Raw genomic sequence first — 7,375 nt, 5'->3', positions numbered from 1 at the left:
TGTCGAAAGCCCTGGATAACCTCGCCTGTCGGTATCTCCGACTGGGCTTGGCCAACCCGGACGACTACCCAACGTATAGGGGCGGTTCGTGCGCCGAGTTGGACGCCCCCTTCAAAGCCTACGAGCTCAGGGAGGCCCTACACTGCCTCAATGCCAGGTCCGCGCCAGGGCCCGATCAAATCACCAATAAGACTCTTAGAAACCTTGACGACGACTCCATAGCGTGGCTTACAGAAGAAATCAACAAGGCCTGACAGACAGGTGAAGTCCCACGAGGTTGGAAAGAGGCTCTGGTAATCCTCATTCCGAAGCCCGGCAAAGCTCCAAACCTGTTCAACCTCAGGCCGATTTCCCTTACATCCTGCCTGGGAAAGCTAGCGGAACACGTAATTCACAATCGCATTACTAAGCACGTCGAACGGAGCGGTCTCCTGCCCTACAACATGGTGGGCTTCAGACCAGGCCTCTCGACACAAGATGCAATGAAACTAATCAAGACTCAAATCATGGACCAAGATACGAGAGATGTGCGGGGCATTCTCGGGCTTGACCTAGAGAAGGCCTTCGACAACATATCACACCGACATATTCTGGAATCCATCTCGGATCTTAGGACAAGCCTTTCACGGTTACGTAAGATCATTCCTGGAGAACCCGAAAGCCACGTTAAAGCTTGGAGACCACAAATCAGAAGGGTATTCACTCGGACCCAAAGGCACGCCTCAGGGGGAAGTGCTATCGCCCTTGTCGTTCAACCTAGCCCTCAGGCAACTGTTGGTATCTTTGTCGGGAATCGAAAGAGTTCACCACACGATATACGCCGATGACATCACCATCTGGTACACCGGCGGCAGCGAAGGGGAAGTGGAATCGAGCCTACAAGAAGCAGTCGACCGTAGTAAAACCTTCCTCGATGGCGCAGGCCTACGATGATCGACCGCCAAGTCTGAGCTACTTCTCTACAGACTGGTCCGCAAAGGTCCTAAACCCAGGGGTTGGAAGCCCCTGGATGAAGTCGACATAGAACTACACACCAAAAGCGGGGCGAGCATTCCTAGGGTCGACATAGTAAAGGTGCTGGGAATGTTCATCGAGTCTACCGGAGGTAACATCACGACGCTCAGAAAAATCACGACCAAGACGGAGTGCATGATTGGATTAATCAATAGAGTCTCCAAGAATATGAGTTGTCTAAAGGAAGACAATCTCCTACGGTTATTCCACGCATTCCGAATGAGTCACATAATTTACGTGGCTGCAATGCACAAGTGGTACCCCTCTGAAAGGCACAAGTGGACACGCTCATCCCTAAAAGCATAAAAAAAGTGATAGGAGTACCAATAAACGCCCGCACGGACCGCCTTATTCAACTAGGTGTACGTAATACACTCAACGAAATCATCGAAGCTCAGGAAACGGCTCAAGTATCACGACTCTCTAGCACCCCTGCGGGGAGGGAGATTCTCGTGGTCTTAGGAATCGGCTCCACTGTAGCGATGAAACGTACATGTGAAATGTCAGATTGCCTACGGGACAACATTATGGTTGCTCCTTTTCCGAAAAACCTGCATCCATAATACACTGCGAGCAGGCGCAAAGCTAGGGCTGTGGGATTGCTCCGGAGGATTAAAGCCTCGCCTCACACGGGACTTTCGTTGACGCGGCCCAGTACGGGCACACATCGGACTTCGTCGCAACGATAGTTAATCACGACGGACACGTCACTTGTGCGGCCTCCATCAAAGACAGTACCCCGGCTAGGGCAGAGCAGGCTGCGATCGCTCTGGCACTTCTCGACGATGAGAGAGCTGAAATATTCACTGACTTGAGAGCGGCAGGTTCGGGCATTCGCCTCTGGTACCATCGCCGAGGAAGCTCATCGAATTCTCAAAAGCAAAGTCATCCAGCCACATACAATCACGTGGTTCCCGGCACATCTCGAACCCCAACTCGACTCCCTCCCCAACCTCAATGACATCGCACACGTCCAAGCGCGTGAACTAACCCTTCGCGCTGACTCCACTGCGAGTCGAGGCTCCGTCGATTCTAGGCTCGTCGAGTTCCGTGACACTCTCTCCACATTTAACAAGGTTACCAAACACTACTACCTTGGTAGGAGACTATGCCCTCCCCGACACGGCACACTAACCAGACCTCAAGCTGTCACACTACGCATGCTTCAGACGGGATCATATCCCAACATGAATTTATTTCACTGCATCAATCCAGACTGCTTTAGCCCAGACTGACGTAGTACTTTAGACCACATGCTCTGGAGATGCCCCTCGTTACTGAGGGGCCCGCATCGATGCACTGCAGAGGAGTGGAGCTCAGCTCTTCGGAGCTCAGCCCACTCACGGCAATTTTGGGCTGTCCAGAGAGCCCACGATGCGGCGCTGGAGCTCGGTCTCCCCGTCCCGACGTGGGTGCGGCTCGCGGCTTCGTCGCCTCCCAGAGAGGGGGCAACTGAGCTTCTCAGGACCTTTATTAAAGTTCTTTGTCTGTCTGTCTGTATTTGTTAGAGTATCTTGAACTTGCTACATAGCGCATACCTATGGTCCAACCAATCCAGCCTCTCCACGCGCTATATAGTGTGAACGACGCACGCTGTTTCCGCAAGAACACTGGACATCCAGGAGGGGGGTGTCCTGACTCGTCCCGAAGCTCTCAAGTGATGTGGACTTAGCCTGTGACTGGTAACGTTTGGCCGACTCATTTCAGGGCGTTGTGCCAGTGGCTCGGCGGCCCTGCCTGGCATCGTGCGCGGGATGGCTCACAGCCTGAGGGTTTGTGCCCTGGGGCGCTATAACGTAAAATGATTCCAAACTGTTTTGATTCCAATTTCTAAAATCAGCCTCCACGATTGGTCATAACAGTTTCGGGCCACTCCCAACTTCGCCTGTCTGTCACGCGACGTCACGAAAACCGCGATAGCTCCCCATCTGATATAACGTGTACACACTGATTATGCGTGATTAAGCCGCACAAAAGAAAAATAATTCTTCCTGATTCGACGCCTTTTCACCATTAGCCCTCTGCTATTGGTCCAATGTTTTCTGGCTAAGCCCACTTCGCCGGTCTATCACGCGACCTCACAAAACTGCGAAAACTCACCACGTCAAAGTGACGTGTACGAGAAAAAAATGCATTAATATGCCGAACAAAACTGAAAATGCTTCTGAATAGTCACAGACTGCCCCGTTCCGAAAGGAACAGAAGATGGCTGCCCGCCGATCGTTCAGGCCCTCGCTACTCGCACCTGCCGGTGAGCATATATTTATTTGCGCATGATAAACATATTTGCGTGGCAGTAAACCGTTATCGAGCCCTTTCGGCATGCATACGACATCACTCTGCCAACTCTTCCTTGTATGTATGAGTGATTATTAAATAGGAGGAGAAGAGAAAAGTACAGCGCTGTAACTGCCTCTCGTGAGAGGGCACCTCAACAGCGCTGTACGGGGGAGGGGGTGAGGACAAACAGAGTAGTGGAGAGAGGAGGGGGAAAAAAAAGGGAAAGCGCAGCCGAACACAGCCGAGCGGTAAATCGTGAAGGGGCGCGGTTTAGAGCCGCTGACACAAGCTGGTATCCTCCAGATACTCAAGGAGAGCCGCGTAGGCCCGCTTGGCAATGGAGGGATGTGTCTCAGGAAACAAGAGCCCCCGTGCGCTGTCGGATGGGAGCCCGAGGCGACGGTAGGCGGCAAGAAGAGCGCCACGCTCCGCTGCATGCGCGGGGCATTGCAGAAGAACGTGGTCCACGGTTTCGACGTCGGAGCAGCTGTTGCAGTTAGGCGAGCCGCGTCCCGACAGCCGATGCACACGCTCCGCCGTCCGATAGCACCCGATGCGAAGACGCAGGAGCAGAGCGCGATCACGGCGGCCCAAGCCCCTGCGCGGCAGCAACTTCGGGGGACTGCCGGCGGTAACGCGTGGGTCAGGGTGCCACGACCGGAGGTAGCCAGCAACAGTGTGGCGGGCAACGTCGAAAGGCGTCACCAGTAGAGACTGGGGCACTGGCAAGGTGTGGGCCTCCTTTGCGAGCCGGTCAGCTTCCTCGTTCGCGGGCAATCCTACGTGCGAGGGCACCCATTGGAAGAGGAGGTCGCATCCCTGCTCGCAGACGACGTCCAGCTTACGGTGGAGCCGCTGGATCAGCGTGGGGCCGTGGTCCTCTCTGGCCAGCATGCAGAGCGCGGCCCGTGAGTCGGTCAGGATGGCCGTCCGTGCAATCCGCCGCTGGTACAGCAGTTTGGCCGCCAGCTCGGCATGAGTGGAGGACATCGCGTGCAAGACACGGCATTGGCTCTGCGCCGAGAGCTCGGGGGCGAAGCAGGCAGCCGAAGCCACGCCGTCTCGGAGCATAGAGCCGTCCGTGTAAACAAGCACGCGGCCGGCGAGCTGCTCTCGGAGCACAGAGCCGACTGTTTAAACAAGCACGCGGCCGGCGAGCTGCTCCTCGATGACCGCAGCCGTCCCCTGCCGCAGGGCGCAGGCAGCGGTGTTGCGCTTCCCTCTCACCCCAGGCACGGTGGTGCGGATGACGAGCCGGCGGCGACGATGCGGGGGGGGGGGGGGGGGGGGGGAGCCACGCACACGAGGGGCCGGAGTTGACCAAGCCGGCGAACTCGGCGACGCGGCAGCCCATGCAGGAGTTGGGGAGGGAGAAGAACCGGTCCACCAGCCGATGACCATGCCACGATTCCTTGCTGAGGATCTGTTTTAGGGGCATTATTATCCTCCCGTTGCACGCCGCCGCGATTTTCGACCACCCACCGCAAGCTGAGTAAGGCGAAGCGGACCAATCGGAGAAGCTGGCACCACCCTCTTCATGCGGTTATCTATTTTCACTTTGCTGGCTCGGGCCCATCGCAACCCTCTCCACTAGAGCGTGCTCCTCGCCTCTTGTCAGCCAATTAGATAAGAAAACCGCTGAGTGTAGGCAATGTTATTGCTTTTGAAAGCGAACAAAGGTGACCTCCTATAAACGAGGAGACGGTTTGATTGGGTTGTTCAGACAACGCTGCGGGTCACCGCACGATGCTTGCGTCGGTGGTTACGTAAATTTGACGTCAGGAGTTTGGAATCAAAACAGTTTGGAATCATTTTACGTTATAGCGCCCCTGTTCTGCCTCGCAGTGTGCGTCGTCTTGCTCACCCGTCTCGCGCTGTGCTTCTGAACAGTGACGAACTGAACATGCCGAAAGCTTTTCCGTTTCTTAATCTTTCCTGGAATATGGCGCTCGGGCCGATCAATTTCCGGTATGTCGTGCAATGTTAAATCTGCCTGCAGCCAATACCATCATCTTTCTCTTTGGGCAATAACAGAGCTGTGGAACGCATCTGTTCACTTCATAGCATACCACTCATACGAGTCGAAATTATGACGCGAAAAAACTATCCTGTAAATTAATAAAAATACGCAGATCCAACGCACGTGTTGGAATGTATGTGAACCGAATCTTTCGTAAAGTGGTTAATTAAATGCTTTACAACTAACGGCGATGCGTACACTTTTGTCTACTTTCATCCTATGCAACGTGCAATCTCATGTCTATCCACAAGAAAGGTCACATATTTGTTGTCATCCAATTTTTAGGTTTTGCACTGCATCGTTCACAAGCTATGCAGAAATGCAAACCCCAAATCAGGCAGCGATGCAGCGGTGCCACAAGGACGCGTGTCTTGTTAATGCTCCCTGCCTTTCCTCGCTTCTGTTTCTCTCTCTCTTTTCGAGGGAAGAATGGGGATGACCGGCGTATGCACGGCAAAGTATACGACACGTATGAAGCAACAGTTATAGATTCTTTACTTCTTGTGACAAAGTACGACATACTCATTAAGGAGCATTGGCTAAGAATAGGCACACCCCCAGTGGCACTTACCGAATGCCTAAATCCAAGAAAGTGAAGTAAACCAAAGAATCCGTGAAGTATAATTCACCATTCTGTTAACAGATCCGTGTTCTTTAGGGACGCCTGTGAGCCGATATTATATGTTCAGGTTGTTATGTTGGAAGTTTTTTAAGCGAAACTTTATAGGCTCACAAGTTTCGGCAGCGGTGCTGGTGGCGGTGGTGGCGGTGTCACGCTGAAAAGAGGGCCGATCCTGGCGATAGTGCAGAAAGGGTCCAAGCTTATTTGCACATATTAGGGATGAAAAAGAAAGAGAGAAAGAGAGAAAGAAAGAGAGAGAGAGAAAGAAAGAGAGAAAGAAAGAGAGAAAGGAAGAAATAAAGAGAGAAGAAAAGACCGAGAGAAAGAGAGAGAGAGAGAGAACAATAGAAAATCACCACGAAGGCCAGAGAAAGAAAGATAGGGAGAAAGAAAGAACGAGAGAAAGAGAGAGAAAACAAGAAAGAGAGAGAACAAGAAACAGAGAGAGAAATGTAGATAGAGAGAGAGAAAAAAAAGAGAGAGAAAGAAAGAGAATCCCCACGAAGGTCAGATACACACACGACAAGCTTCGCTTACCCTCCTTTTCTCGGCAGGGGAAATGCTGGTAACTATTTTTTTGTTACGCAGAGAAGAGGTGCGCATACTTGGTCAGCATACAAGGGCTACGTACAAGTCACTTTGCGGGTAGTTTCATATAACATTTTTATACATATCCACAAATATATCCACCGAAACAGCGACCAACCCAGCAGCACCCAGCACCCAACAACCAGCAGCCAGGTAGCCACGCCAAATCCGGGACAGTACGCAAACATAGCTTTGCTTTTATAAATTGAGTACGAAAAGGAAATTCGCTATACGGTTGGCAACACAATAGTGCGGAGGTTGAAGAATATTTAGCTTGACCCTTCGAGACGAATTATTTCAATGGATATTTTCTAGTCTTATGCAGTAAAAATGACTGTTTCGCTCAGAGACATTCGCAATAAGCAGATGGTTGCTGGAGCTCAGGTTCTCTCGCTAACGGCAAACGATGCCAGAAATCTAAGGAGCCTGAGCCTGCAAAGGACGATATATATATATATATATATATATATATATATATATATATATAAGCAAGCGAAGAAATAAAAAATCCAGAAGAAGTCACGCTAGTGGGTGATAGCGGAAGTCTGGAATACGCATCAGGAAATAGATAAATATACCAAATCTGGTCCGAGGACAGTAATATTAACGACCGCCAGACATCGCGCCCTAGTTTGCTCACTATTTCTCAGACCATAATATAAGGCACGTGTGTGGGCACAAAAAATACCCGGAAGACATTGTTAGCGGCTAGGAAAAAACGTGCGTAAACAGTGGCCAGGGAAATGAAGCTGCTCGTTTCGAGAGCGAGCACAAGAGAAGGAGTAATGTTTGCTTCCTAGGTAACTACGTAAACAATGGGCTTCTTCGACAAGAATTAAAATAATATGAAA

This window comes from Dermacentor silvarum, chromosome 1 (genome assembly GCF_013339745.2).
Source record: "Dermacentor silvarum isolate Dsil-2018 chromosome 1, BIME_Dsil_1.4, whole genome shotgun sequence".
Lineage (NCBI taxonomy): Eukaryota > Metazoa > Arthropoda > Arachnida > Ixodida > Ixodidae > Dermacentor > Dermacentor silvarum.
This window is presented reverse-complemented; position numbering follows the sequence as displayed.